This window comes from Phascolarctos cinereus, unplaced genomic scaffold, assembly GCF_003287225.1.
Source record: "Phascolarctos cinereus isolate Bilbo 61053 unplaced genomic scaffold, phaCin_HiC Scaffold_4;HRSCAF=312, whole genome shotgun sequence".
NCBI lineage: Eukaryota > Metazoa > Chordata > Mammalia > Diprotodontia > Phascolarctidae > Phascolarctos > Phascolarctos cinereus.
The window spans coordinates 35,369,730-35,384,800 of record NW_027555847.1 but is presented as its reverse complement, the minus strand read 5'-3'; the positions used below and the strand labels follow the sequence as shown (position 1 = coordinate 35,384,800).

Genomic DNA, 15,071 nt, shown 5'->3' with positions numbered 1-15,071 from the left:
TCAATAATGTTTCAAACTAGGAATTTCTTATTCTAATTGATTATTCTTGCTCACTAAGTTCTAAATGTAATGTTTCTAAATATTGGTGCCCTTTAAATTCTAATGCCCTGGAGTAGAGTTCTAGTTGCTTCACCCTAGTAAGAGCCCTTCTAAGGCATGAGAAGGTTTTGATCTGCATGGGTTCCCAGAGGGATGAAGTCATGGTCACTTGAAATACAGTGAAATTCCCTCACACTGAAGGAAACCTCACAACTATGGAAGCAGTAGAGGGAGGGGAGAGTCCTAGACAAAGGGAAAGGATTTTGACAGTAGACATCTCCTCCCTTTTCTAAATCTGAATGACAATGTGGAAGGAACCAAGGACCACCAAGTGGACAATGAAAGCTCCTTGACCTTCTTTAAGAGGAGAGAGTATAATAAAACCAGAGTTGTAACTAAGGTGTGGTGCCTGGAGTATTATCCAGTATTCTAGAATCTAGAGGGTACAAAAATGTAATATGCATCCTCCTACAGTACTGTAGAAACAACTGATCACCTAGCTACTCATTCGTAATAATATCCATCTGTTGGCCCCTATAGTAAGTAATTCCCCCTCCAGCTCAGTTGAATTTGTCTCAATTACTCGTATTACTTTCACATCATGAATTACAAAATTTTTTGGGAGCTCTGGGGGCGTGCTTCTTGCCTGGGGGTGCCAAAATTGCTAGTTATAGCTCTGAGTAAAACTTTGCTACAAAGCACCTGACAGATCTACTCATACAGCTTAATTCTCCAGACACACTGCTTGAGGTACATTTCTCTCCCTATAATATAAGAAGCTTATGACATAAGTGTTATTTTAGGCCTACCACAACAAATTGGCAAAAATCTCTAAACTAAAAGCAGAAAGGAGGCAGGGATTGGTTTATTTATGTACCTGACATCTCACAGACCAGTAGAATACAATGTGAGTTATTTGAATCGGTTGAATTGCAAACAGAATATTGTTATGCATACATACATGTATATAATACATATACAAATACATTGATACATACAAACATATGCACATATAAACATAATACGTATTAAATATTACACATACATACACATATTTATGCATGTGTGTGTGTGTGTGTGTGTGTGTGTGTGTGTGTGTGTGTGTGTGTGTATATATATGTATGCACATTTAAACTATGTCTGACATCCCTTATCCTAAAACAATACTGACAAGAAACTTTCAGGAGCTATCAAGCTGCTGCCCTCCTCTCCGTCTCTGCCAAACCTCTCAAATGAAATCAACATCAAAATGATGCTGAAATGAGCTTTGATGCAATGACCAATACTGCTCTCTGGGAAAAGACAGGAAACTTACCTCTCTCCTCATAATAGAGATGGGAAGGAACATAGCTGCAGCATGTCACAGGAGCTGTCAAAGCTATTCACTTTTTCCTTGGGTTTTGCTCACAGTTTTCTTTAGTACAATAAGAGATTGAGTGTGAAGGGTTTATTGGGTAATGCTTCTGAGGCCTAAAAAAATAAGTTATTAACTAGAAAAAATACCGTATAGTGATACAGTGGAAAGAATGCTAAATTTGAGGTCAGAGGAACAAAGTTTGAAATTTGACAATGTTTCTTATTGCCCATGTGACCTTTGGGCAAGTTACTCAACCTCTATTGCCCTCAGTTTGTCATCTATCAAACGAGAAATGGGAGTAGATGGTTTGCAATATCCCTTCGGTCTCCAAATCTATAATAGAACTCTCACTTCCTCTACTTCCTCACCATCCATTGACTCTTCAATCTGTTGTAATCTTTTATCTGTTCTCAAAATTCTTTACTGCTTTCTCCATGATCCACAATTGCCCCCCATCTCAAATCCAGAATCATCTCAGGTATGATCCTCTTTGACCTCTTTGCTACATTGAACCCTGTTAACCCTCTTCTTTTTCTAAATGTTTCCCCTTTTATTTTCTGAGATAACTCCCCTTTGTCCTGCTATCACACTAAACATTCTTCTCCTCTGCTAGCTTTTATCATCCTCTTTCCTTCATTCTTAACAATAATGTTTCCTAGTATTTTGTTCTCAATATTCTTCTTTCTTGACACCCATTCCCTTGGGGAAATTCATGCATTCCAGCAGATCATCTCTAGGTGGCTAATTCCTAGGTCAGGATCTGTATCCCTGACCTCCCTTAGAAACCTCAGACCCACATTTCCAACCACAGCTCATCAAAAAGCTCAAATTTAAGAAAGATTTTTGAGATGTGTACAAAACAAAGAAGCAAGGCCAGAACATTGAGGGCCAATACAAAAGGGTACCAGAAAGATAAAGCCCAGGAAGAGCTAATTTGCAATAAATGCTATCATCAAGAGAGCCCTTAAATTCACTACATGTATCCTATGCTAAAAATTAAGCTAGAACTCAGAGATTCTTAACATGTGGTCTGTAAACTTCTTTTTTTTAATGTTGTGAGAACTATTTCAATACAATTGGCTTCCTTTGTAATCCTATGTATTTTGTTTTATGCACTTGAAAATATTGTTCTGAGAAGAGGTTCACAAGCCTCACCAGACTGCCAAAGGGATCCATGAAACAAATAAACAAAGAAGTTACTAGATGGTCTTGGTTCCCTTCTGGCTTGGTATCCTGGATCCAAGGCTTGTCAGGACAAAGACAACTCTTTTTCCTTTTCTTGATCCTTGAGTCCAGATAGAGGGCTGGGACATGTACTGAACAGAGATGGGGTTCAGGTAACACTGTACTTCTGTCAGAGCACGTTAGCAGAGTGCCCTATATTTTACACTTCATCTGCTATTTTGAGACTTATCTTGTTTCAGATCTTCATTTATGGTGGTGATGTTAGGGGGCTGATGTTGCCTGCAGCTGAGTTCATGTTGAGCAGGCATTTCCATGAGTTGCCGTTTGAAACGTGACAGCATATGTAAATGTGTTGGTGACACTAAAAATACATGTATAAATGATGCATGACATCCACGGAGTATGCACAACTTTGTTTTTATATAGTACCTCCGTGTAGACATTAGGATTCTATTTATGCATATGCCAAGAAAGGGAGGGAGAGTGTCTACATATGTCTTGTAAATATGGCTCCGGGCTCAGACCCAATGCAGATGCCACAGTGCCATAGCCAGTGGGGGATGGGGCATTCTGCGCTGAGAGAGGGGCCGCCTGCAACATCAGTTCAGAGACGGAGGGACCCTTAAAGGTCATCTAGTCCAGAACCCTTGTTCAAAGTGGAAGGAAACTGAAGCTCAGAGTGTCAGAGTAACTTCACCAAGGTCACCTAGGAATAGAGCTAGGACTGCAGCTCAGGCCCCCAGACCCCAGATCCAATACCCTTTCCCATGGAACATGCTTTCAGATTTTTTCTTGTTCAAAGTCAGAACAATCCCCAACTTCAAATGAGCACAAATTTCTTCAAATTAACACATGATGTTGATGATCTTAAGGCATTCCACTAACCAGAAATGAACCATCGAAAAAGAGGTAAATGGATTTTCAGCATAATTTCAAGGTTAAATGCTTATTGAATTCTAAGTATTGGAAACTGGTGATTCATGCATGGTATCTCTATTGCCAATCATTGATTTAGAGCTGGAAGAGAACTTAGAAGCCAATGAGTCTAACAACTTCACTTTACAGATGAGGAAACTGAGGCACAGAGGAGTTAGGTGATCTACTCAGAGTTATATAGTTGTTGTATCCAAGATGGAATTTGAACCCAGATCTTCTCGACTCTAAGTCCCATGTCCTATCCTCCATGTCTTACTCCCTTTCAAATACCTCCATACTTCAAAAATGCATGATGAATCTTTACAGGCCCGCCTCTGATTGCTACAGTCTGAAAATCCCTCCATGATTTGATAGTTGGTTTCATAAGTTGTTACAGCCAAAATACATCATCACCTGGTGGCCACTAGAGGGTCAGTGTTGATATCAGGTGATAATCTTTTCCATAATTAACTTAAATATCCAATTAATCTTCTGGGTTCCCCAAGGCTAGGCCAGCAGAACTTAAATTCTAACAGATTCTACTAGACTGCAGGACCTAGGCAAAAGATTGAGTCTGCTAATGGAGGACTTGCCTAACTAAGAAAAGAGAACCCCAGACAGGAAGCTGGCCATTAGTGGACAAAGTATTTGGCAAAAGCCATCCATTCAGTTTTCCAGAGAATAAAGCTCACATTAGCTCTATAGGAATTAGCTGTGTATTTTTTTCTGCGTCCTCCTTGTCAATATCCAGGAGAGCACTTCTCAAAAATTCCATAGCATTTTTCAAAGGGGGAATCCAAAATAACACTGACTCTCTAGTAATATTTCCCTTTCAAATGAAACAGGTTTGAATGCTTCAGTTGGAACATGGTATTTCTGACTACAGTATGTTCATGCATTCCGCATTGAAAGGACCAATGTTTATTTTATACAAAACTCAGAGAACAGCAAACCTTGCAACAAATCTGTATTTTAGCCCTTGTTAGAAACTTGTTTCCCAGTTGATGATTTTTGTTTTGTTTTTTGGGGGTGCAGGGTGGGTGGGGATCTGCACCCATGATTTAATTAGTATTGGAGGGTCTTGATTTAGAAACTGCCTTCACCATGTAGGCTACAGATCTGTAACTATCAGGTTTTGACTGGTTTAATAACACAGTCAGGGTCACACACCTAGTCTATGTCAGAGATAGAACTTCAATCCAGGTCTTCCCGACTCTAACATTGGCCCTGTATCCATCAGGCCATATGGACTTTCATCCCATTTTGCTCTGTTTTTTTTTTTTCCTGGTATAATCCCAGAAGTCAACTTGGCAATTTAAAAATTACTTCTTGTGAGACCAAAGAACTAAAATTTTATGGAAAAAGTTCAAATTACTTCATTTCTATAGTGCAACTACTTTGCATATAACTTTATACATACCTATTGTCCCCAGCAATAGAATGTGAGGTACTGTTCTGCGTGTATCGTTGTATCCCCAGCACCTAGGAAGGGTCCTAGCATATACTTGGCTTTAATTAGTGCTGGTTGATCAACTGATTAACAGATGCCAAGCAAGGTGTAATGTGATGACATAGTAAGAAAAACAGAAACCCACCAATGTGGCTTAGTAAACAGAGTACCCCAAGTGGCCTCACAAAGGCCTGAGTTCAAATCCTCCTTCATATACCTACCAGCTGAGAGGAGTCGTTCAAGCTCTCTTTATCTCATTGACTCATCTGTAAAATGGGGATGAGAAGAGCTTCCATTTCATCAGGCTATTATGAGGATCAAACGAAATACTTTAAGTAAAGTGCTTAGAGAATCTTGAAGCACTGTGCAGGAGAGTCATTGTTATCTTCATTCCTCCTCTCTGCTGGCTTTGTTTAAAGCATGTAAGTGTGCCACGTTTACAGTAGTAAAATGAATTAACTACACAATTATCAGGGTCTATTATAAAAGAATTAACATACGTAACTAATTGGCATTGTTTCCAATTATGTCCTGTCTGTACTGTATGCTCAAGCATTAATGCTTAAGGAGGCTGATTGCACATCTTCACTTGGGGAGCCTTCCCCTTTAGATGTGTAATTTAACAGAGTGGGGCTGGCCGAGGGAAAAGGATGGAGTCAAATGAAAGGGGCCCCAAAATGGTGATGTTAATCTCCTCTGTGTTCTTCTTTGTGTTCCTCCTCTGGCTCTCTCCTCCCCAGTCCCTGTTTCAAACCTCAGTCACGCTTCCACATAAAAGGGAGATAGGAACTGGAGTAAAGGCCCACATCTTAAAAAGCGTATGCTGAGCAGAGGGAGCTCAGTTCTGTTTGGGTCGTCCTGCTCCTCAGATAAAGGATGCCATGCTTCCTCTAAAAACCATCCTCTCTGCCCCTGCCCCAATGGGAGCGTCATCCTGTAAGGCGGCAGGCAATTAATTCTTCCTTTATTCCTTTCACTTCAGAGAAAATGGGAGACAAGGACCTATCGGCTGAAATGAGTGCATTAGAAAGAACAGGATGTTTGATTTATTCAAGGGGCATGTGGTGGAGTGGGAACAGAGCTGGGCCTGGAGGCAGAGAGATGTTTCAAATACCACCTCTGACTTTGTGTATGTGAGACCCTAGCCAAGCCTTCATTTCCCCATCTATAAAATGGGGATAATGACATATGCTCCCTGAGAGTAGAGATGATTTTACTATTTATTTGTATCTACATCCCCAGAGCCTAGCACAGTGCCTGGCACCTACTACTTGTTTAACAAGTAATAACAGCCAATATTTAGATAGTACATAAAGGTTTGCAAAAATATCTCACTTCAGCTTCAAAACAACCCTTTTTTATGTAGGTGTTATTATTTACCCCCACTTTACAGATGAGAAAATTGAGGCAGGCAATAAAGAAGTGACTTTCCCAGTAAATGTCTAAAGCTGAATTGGAAGTCAGTTCTTCCCAGCGCTCTACCCAATGTGGCACCTGATTGAAAATATCTGCTTTACAGAGTTGGTAGGAAAATTATACTTCTAGCATCTGTCCCACTGTATTTTTGTAGATTTAAATGAACTAATGTATGTAAAGCATTTTGAAAACTGTAAGCATTCTGTAAATTCCAACCATTTTTGCTGTCTCCAGAAAATTCAGTATACTTTATCTCATGGTTTTTTTAAACAACAGACAATAATTTACAATCATGTAATGGAAGGAGTAACATAGGAGAAGGGGAAAAAACTCATTTCCAATTTCTAAACATTTTGGCTTGATTTTTAAAGGAGAAAAAAACAAGATTATTTTGGCAGGTTATTAAGCATATACTAACTTCCCCTTTCCCTTCAGTTCCTCATTCTCAGTTTCAGTTCAGAACCTCAGTTCATCTATAGAAGGGCAACCGGTTCTAATCTGATTTCATATATTATGCTCAGGTGAATTAAAGAGGGTTGGGTTTTGGTTTGGTTTGGTTTTGGGGGTTATAGCAATTTCATTTAATGCTAGGTATATCTTTTAGTTTAATCAAAGCATTCTTCTCCTTCAATAATGGTTGATTGTTTTCTTCACCATCACAACCACACATCCCCCATTCTTTACACATAATCATATACACTATTATACTTGTTTTCTTTAACCCATTCAAAATCTGACTATCTTTTATGTTGAATTAAGTGAACATTTGACCATTGCTTTTAAGGCTTAACTCTGTTTTATTCCTAATCTCATATGCCTGGCCTACACTTCAACATATCTTGAAAAGACACTCCCATTGACTATACAATTTATCGCTGCTACGACTGAAGTGCTGAATTCAGAAATTCCAGCAGAGGGCAGGCAAGCAAGAATAATCCCTTTTTTACTAGAATAGGACTTGGTGATGTTGATTTCTGATCTTTTTTCCCCCCACACTCCAATTCACATCCCTATGTGTGTTTTCTTTCTTCTTCTTTTTTTGTGGGGGAAGGGGGACAAATGTATACTTGGCAAGCCAACTCCTTTCTCACTTAACCTCTCTCTCCGTCTGAACAAGAGTTGCTCCATGTACCAGATAAGAGACAAGCTATTTTCCAAACATTCTCAACTTTAAACCAAAGCCATAAAGTCTGTGAAGACAACTGACATGTGCATTACTGACTCCCTGGCATCTCCTACATGTTATGTCATCTGAGGAGACGTTCAAAGAAAGTTCACTTACATGTAGGTAATCATAAACTCTAGGAAAATGTGATTTCTTGCATAGGAACCATTAAAATACTCATTAAAAACATTTTAGTCAAAGAGTTTAGTGTACAAATCAAAGCAATTGCACTTGAAAACTGCCTCAGTTGACTGGAATCAAGTGAGGTCTGTGATCGTACTTACATGGATGTTCCCTCCAATGGTGCAAATTGCGACCCACTCATGCCTGTACATCCTGTTCTATTCTAACACAGAAAGTTGGCACAGAGGCTCCACATATGTGTTGGGGTGCGATAAGGGAGAGGCAAGTGTTCTTTTCTTGACATTGCAGAGATACGAGGGGAATGCATGATGCAGCCATCACTTATCCCTCCTCACCAAGGGCCAGTCCATCTTATCTTTCAACCTTACATTTCTTTGCTCTTTTTTTCCTTTTCAATTCCTCATTTGTTATATTGTATGCTTCTCTCACCCACCATGTGCCTTTTCATTGATTTCCTGAAATTGACTAAACCAGCCTGATTTGGTATCTGTCATGGAATTATAACACCATAAATTTAAAGCCAAAAAGGATATTAGAGATCAACTAATCCAATTCTTTCATTTTGCCAGTGAGGAATCGGAGTTTAAGTGATATGCCTAGGGTCCAACAGCAAGTAAGTGTCGAAAGCAGTCCTTGACCTCATTAGCAGAGGGAACATGGAATGACTTCAAGTCAAGAAGGACTGGGTTCAAGTCCTATTTTTTGTTCTGGTTGGTTCATTGTTTTCAGTCATGTTCAATTGGGGTTTTCTTGACAGAGATACTGGAGTGATTTGCCATTTCTTTCTCCAACTCATTTTACAGATGAGGTTAAGTGACTTGGCCAGGGTCATACAGCTCGTCAGTGTCTGGGACCACATTTAAACTCAGGAAGACGAGTCTTCCTAACTCCTGGCCCAGAGCTCTGCACACTGTGGCATCACCTAGCTGCTCCCACTACTCTATGACTATGGTCAAGTTGCATAAAGATCTCTCTCAGAATGAGGTATCTTTCTAAGTTATAAATGGGTTCCATTGTGCACTGACTGAAATCACAGACCCTTGACATGTGGATGTCATTGGAGAATTGAGGGGCAATTGTTCTACATGACAATTATTGAGAGGTAGGATGATGTCATGATGGAGGTAAAGTCAAGAAGGGTTGGGTGTAAATCCTGCTTCTGACACTTAGCCAGCTGTGTAATCACAAGCAAGTCATTGACCCTCTGTGAAACTCAACCTCCTTATATATAAAATGGGGGCAGCCACAATGGAGGTCTCTATTTCCTAGGATTGTTGTCAACCTCAGATGAGATAATCACCCATTGATTATGTACCATGAAAATGCCAGTTATTGTTATTTTCTTGTTCCCATGATATGCTCACAATAAAAATAATAATAATATAATGCCATTATTTTTCTCATTCCTGTGATATACTCGAAGGAACCCAGAAATTGTCTAGGGACAACTTGCTATTGTTCCTTTATGTTAGTGCTGGCAAACTCTGGCATAAGTGGATGAAATAACTGTTTTTGTAATTGAATAAATGGGTGGGATGGAAGCTCCCCCTCTGTGGACTGACCAAAAGCTTCTTCAGGGTGATTGCAGGGGTAGCTGGGATCCCAGAGATGATTTGTGCCATATCCTGTTCCCACATGTGTTTTGATATCTTTTGTAATGTATCCTTGTTTTAAGAGCTTTTAATCCTTCATAATCTGGGGGTTATGACTATCAGGTATAGTGTCCTTAATTAAAATAGTGATCAAAGATTTTTATTATAATGTTCTGTCTGCTACTGTGTTCTCATTCAAGGACAGTGTCTTTGTTGGATTCTCAAAACTAAATGGGGAGATTTGTATTGGTATAGTAGGGTTTTGTTGGTCATTTTACAATATCTTTATGTCTGGAAGGGACCTTAGAAATCATTAAGGGCAAATCTCTTATTTTATAGATGAGGAAACTGAGGCAAACAGAGGTTAAGTGATGTGCTTAAGGACACACAGAAGATTTGAACCCAAGTTTTCCTGACTCTGGTGCTCTGTTCACTACCTCACAATGCCTCTTCTTTGTGTCTTTTTGGCTATTTGGAAGTCACTAAATATTTGCAACCTTTGGTGGTGTGCTGCACAGTGTTTTTTCCCATTTCATTGGAAAATCTGCATCAATTAATACATCCTAGCTCCTTAAAGATGGTCCTTCTATGACTCCAGATAGCAATAGCTTGGTCTTGAATTGCTATCATAAGCCCTTCTTTTTCTATCAACCAACCGATGCAACTTGGCCATTTGTCAATATGGTTAAGCTCATATGGATCCTGCCCACTGAGCATCTTTCAGTTTCATTTGTTTTCATCTTAGCTATTTCATGAGCTCCTTCCATACTTCATACAGGACTGTTGTTGTTGTTCAGAAATTACAGTCATGTATGATTTTTCATGCCTCTATTTGGGGTTTTCTTGGCAGAGATACTGCAGTGGTTTGTCATTTCTTTCTCCAGCTCATTTTATAGATGAGGAAATGGAGCCAGACAGGTTTCACTGACTTGCCTAGGGTCACACAGCTAAGTGGTGCAGTGGATAGAGTGCCAGGCTAGAGTCAGGAAGACCTGAGTTCAAGTCTGGCTTCAGACACTTATTAGCTATGTGACGATGAACAAGTCATTTCATCCTGTTTGCCTCAGTTTCCTCATCTGTAAAATGAGCAGGAGAAAGAAATGGCAAACTGCTCCAGTGTCTTTGCCTAGAAAACTCCAAATGGGGTCACAAGGAGTTGGACATGAGTGAAATGACTGAACAGCAACTTCTGATTCTTAAGCACATGTTCTTTCTACCGTGCCACACTCCATGTCATTCCTCTTCTTCCTTTTTGACAGTGTTAATATTCTATAGCCACCTTGAAGAAGGTTGTGTCTTGATAATATTGTTGAGATTATTTTTGAATACTTATTGAGCACATTTTTATCCATTTTACTCTTCCATAACTACATTAAGACTGATATCGCAACAACGTTCTTCCCATTTTGCTCTGATCTGAGGATGCCAGGAAGTCTCTTGACATGCATAAGTAAAAGTTTATTCTTTGTTAACTTTGTGCTCGACATGTCTTATGTGGAACAGATTGAGATATTTTATCATATCCATCCTTTATTTCTATTTAACCGCCATCTAAGCCTTCAGTTTTAAATGTAGCATACCCTAATAATTTGGTACTTATTGAGTTCAAACAACATTTAAATATCATTAGAAAATTATTTTTATTAGTATTTGATAAATTGTTGTCCAGTTGTTTGTCATGTCTGATTCTTCGTGGCCCCATGTTGGGTTTTCTTGGCAAAGATACCAAAGTAGGTTGCTATTTCCACTCCAGATCACTTTACAGATGAGGAAAATGAGGCAAACAGGGTGAAATGACTGGTCCAGGTTCACACAGCTAGTTAGTGACTGAGGCTGAATTGGAGTTCATGAAGATGAGTTTTCCTGACTGCAGGCCTGGCACTCAGTCCACTATGCCACCTACCTGTCCAATGGATAAATGGCCAGCCTTTAAGCCTGTATCACATGGGTTCAAGTCTTGCCTTTGACACACACTTACTGGGATTCACTAGGCAAGTAATTTGACCTTTAAATGTCCCAGGCAACTCTATGACTGAGAGTTATGAAGAAGATGCCAACCTGTGTTAGTTGTGGGAGGTTACTTTTCTCCTAGGAATTTCCTATACCAAGAAGATCACAAGATCATTCCTTATCCTTACCCCTTCTTATTAGACTGTGCATAACCCAATGTACTTCTACATTACACAAGTCTCATGTTTGAATCTTATAATTTGTCTCTCCTTTCCTTGTTACTATTTAAAGAGTCATTTCTCTCTTTTTGCAATGATCTTCTCACTGTTTCCCCTTTCTCATCTTCCTACCTCCTTCTTAGTTTTCTAATTAATTGCCTTTGCTCTATTGTAGTCATACCAATCAGAAAACTATGCATACTAGAATTCTTTTTCAAGTAGAAGTAAATAGATTCTGAATGAGAAACCCAGCAGCTAAGCCAGGAATAAAGTTCCTGGACTTGGTGACAGCTCTTGGTTTCTCAGAGACCCTTCATGCTCATTTCCAGAATATTTGCTATTTTTCAATATATCATATTGACAGATGAATGACTTCAAAAGGTGCTGTATCCTTTCCCAAATATTTTAAAATATCTTTTTTATATCTTTTATGTCTTCTCCAGCCTGGTCCATAGTTTCAATGATACATCCTAAGAAAAGCTCAAATTGCATCCCTCAGTTCAAACACAAAAGAAAAACGTTGAAGCAAAGACCTTGGCATCATTGGTCCAGGATCCCAGAATCACAGAATTAGTAAGTATCTGAGGCTGGATTTGAATTCAGGTCTTCCTGACTCCAGTTACTGTCCATTACCCACCGTACCACCTAGCTTACTCAACAAAAATCTGTCCCCTGTAAACCACTTCATTTTTAGGAAGATTACTGTGACCTGACTCAAAACAGCTGCCTACTTTTTCCCTCAGATATCTCTTATGTTCTCATACTTTATCATTACAGTCAAAACTGTCTTGTGCTTAGAGACACTATTTTGAGTATAAATCTCCTCAGAATAGGTATATCACAAGTACAAATATATCACGTACAGTTGCCAAATTCTTTATATTCTATAAAGCTGTCTAGGATAGTAAAACAAGAGATAATTAAAATATTATTTGGCCATGATTCAAAGTTGATTTTTAGGGGTGTAATAAGGGTGTTCTAGATTTATGATTTCATCAGTGAGGAAAACTACCAATGCAAAAAACAATGATACACTGGATACAGGAAACTCAGCCCTAAGGTAAGGCCATAGTGAGTTGCTTAGGGCACTAAGAGATTAAATGCCTTGTCCATGATCCATAGCCAATGTGAGTCAAAGGCAACACTTGAAGCCAGATCTTTGTCATAACAGGCTTCACCCTCTATCCACTATACCCTGCTAACTCAAAATAAAACACTTCCCTCTTATAGATTGTAAGTTCCTTGAGGACAGGAATAGTTTCACTTGAACTTTTGTATCCCTGACACCTAGCAAAGGGCTTGGTACATAATAGGCAGCACAGTGGATAGAGTGTCGGGCCTGGAATCAGGAAGACCCATCTTCGTGAGTTCAAATCCAGCCTCAGACAGTTATTCACTGTGTAACTCTGGGCAAGTCATTTAACCCTTTTTGCCTCAGTTTTCTCATCTGTAAAATGAACTGGAGAAGGAAATGGCAAACAACTTCTGTATCTTTGCCAAGAAAATCTAAAATGGAGTCATGAAGAGTCAGACACAATTGAATAACAAGAACAAAAGGTATTTAAATAGTGATTATTGATGGATTTGATAATAATTTGATAATAACTTTTTATAGTTGAGGTGTTACTTTTTGAAGTGCTTCTGTTAGGCTAAAGTATAGTTATCTGACTCATTTTAAAAATGGATAGAAATCTAGCATTTGCAAAATCAAGGATTTTTGCTTTAGTCTTACCTTGTTATTTCCCATATCTGGTCCACAGGTGCCATTTAACTACAAAAACCACCTATATACTATCTGAAATTTTAAGCTTAGATACTTCGAGAATTTGGTATCCTTAGGGTACCATTCTTATTTCTTTTCCGTTATCATAAGATTAAAATGGGGCAATGTTCATTCCCATTCTAAAATCCAATCATATGTTCACATAAATTGTTTAATTGATTGGGGGAAGGGGTGGTAGGAGGGACTGGACATGGGAATTCATTGGTGTAGGTAACTCTTAGTGGGGACACTATTAACCAATGCAGTTTGTTGACTCTTCTCTTGCTCATTGATTGTTTTAGAGAGTCCCGAGTAATACTCAGAGGTAGGGGAATTTGCCCAAGAAGATACTGTCAGTATATGTCAGAGTTGGGACTTGAACCCAGATCTTCCTGACTCAAAAGCTAGCTCTTTATCCACTGGCTCATCTCTAAATGATACTGGGTTTACATATATCAATTAACTCTCTAAACATTGTGTTAATATAAAATTAATGTTTTCCTCTTTATCTTGAAAAATAATTTCTTCCTTTAGGCCCAGAAATAATTAGTATAAGCAACTTAATAATCATATGTTTTTGGAAGATTCATTGCTTACTTATACAGAGTGAAGGAAAGGGAAGTCTCAATTAAAGAGTTTCTGTGGTAGCTTTCTAGTCATGGAGTTGGTTGACCGTTTAGACACCATGTCTTATGAAAGGTGGCTTGTTCTCAAAGATAAACAAACAGGGCATGGTTGGGACAAAAGGTTTTTTTGTTACTTACATAAGAGTTGATCTTGGCCACAAAGGGCTATGGGCATTTGGCCATGAAAAGAGAATGCCATTCAGGTAGCACCACCAATGAATGTTTAGTCACTTCCATAAAAGAAAACAAGCAAAGTTGTGTTTTTGTCATTTTTAGGGGAAAAAGAAAGTCCTTGGACAAACCATAAGCAGATGGACTCCAACTAAAAGACTCATATTTGGAAAAAGCATTTTTTTTGATGTGCAAAATACTAATTATGTTCTCTTGAGACCTCACCAAATTAACAGGAAGGAATATTATCTAAAGCAAACTGAAACCCATCCTTCTTCATATTTTCCCTAATTCCATTACTATGCTACTATTCACATAGTCACCCAGTCATGTTTGCAACCTGAGTTACCCTATCCACCATCCTACCCTTCCAACCATCCAAACATCTGCCTACTCCTATAGATTTTACCAACCCTCCATCTTTTCTTCTTTCCCTTTCAGTCCAATGATACAACCTCCATCCTACTTCAGGGCAGCATCCCTCTTACATTCATCCTTGCCTCTAATCTCTCCTTTCACCCATTCATCTTTCCAAACAACTGCCAAGTTTATGTGACTAAAGTACTGAAGGTCTGGCCATCTTACACTTGGATGCTCAAGAAGCAGTAGTGACCTCCTATCACCTGTAGGACAAAATGTAGAAAAATTCTCTATTTATTCTTTATATCCCTTTCCAAACAGGTGTCAATGTCTTTACAGACTTATTGCACATTTTCTCCTCTCACACACTCTCTGGTGTTGTTTGCCCTTCATTTTTGAAGAGGACCAATGACATCCCAGGGTGATTGATACCTTGATTCATGCATGAATTGAATTTAAGTGAGGCAGAGTTTCTCTCTCTTCCTCACTCTCTCTTCCAGAGTTATTGAGGTCCAGTGGCAAGACAAAAGTCAAGACGACTGGCGTGGCCTAGGATACAGTGGGTGACATTGGCGTCTTCCTTGTCTGACCAAGCTCTAAGTGCTCCACACCACCTCACTTCAGCTGCCTTCATGGCAACAATGGCAATTTGACCACATCCATTGGTCAATCTCATCTGCCCATTCTACTGAGGGGCAGACACCCCACTTACTAACCAATA

The 15,071-nt window shown here is 39.1% G+C and overlaps 1 long non-coding RNA gene across 2 annotated transcripts in view; it reads left to right on the top strand.

Annotated features, from left to right (window-relative positions):
• The window catches only part of LOC144456745 (uncharacterized), a 158,060-nt gene that overhangs the window by 113,404 nt on the left and 29,585 nt on the right, over positions 1–15,071 (top strand). Inside the window, exon 3 of one of the 2 annotated variants that reach the window (XR_013485812.1) lies at positions 11,875–12,004. The exons of the other annotated variant lie outside the window; for it this stretch is intronic. This is a non-coding gene — a long non-coding RNA (uncharacterized LOC144456745). The remainder of the gene's footprint in view (positions 1–11,874; positions 12,005–15,071) is intronic. 2 annotated transcript variants of the gene reach the window in all.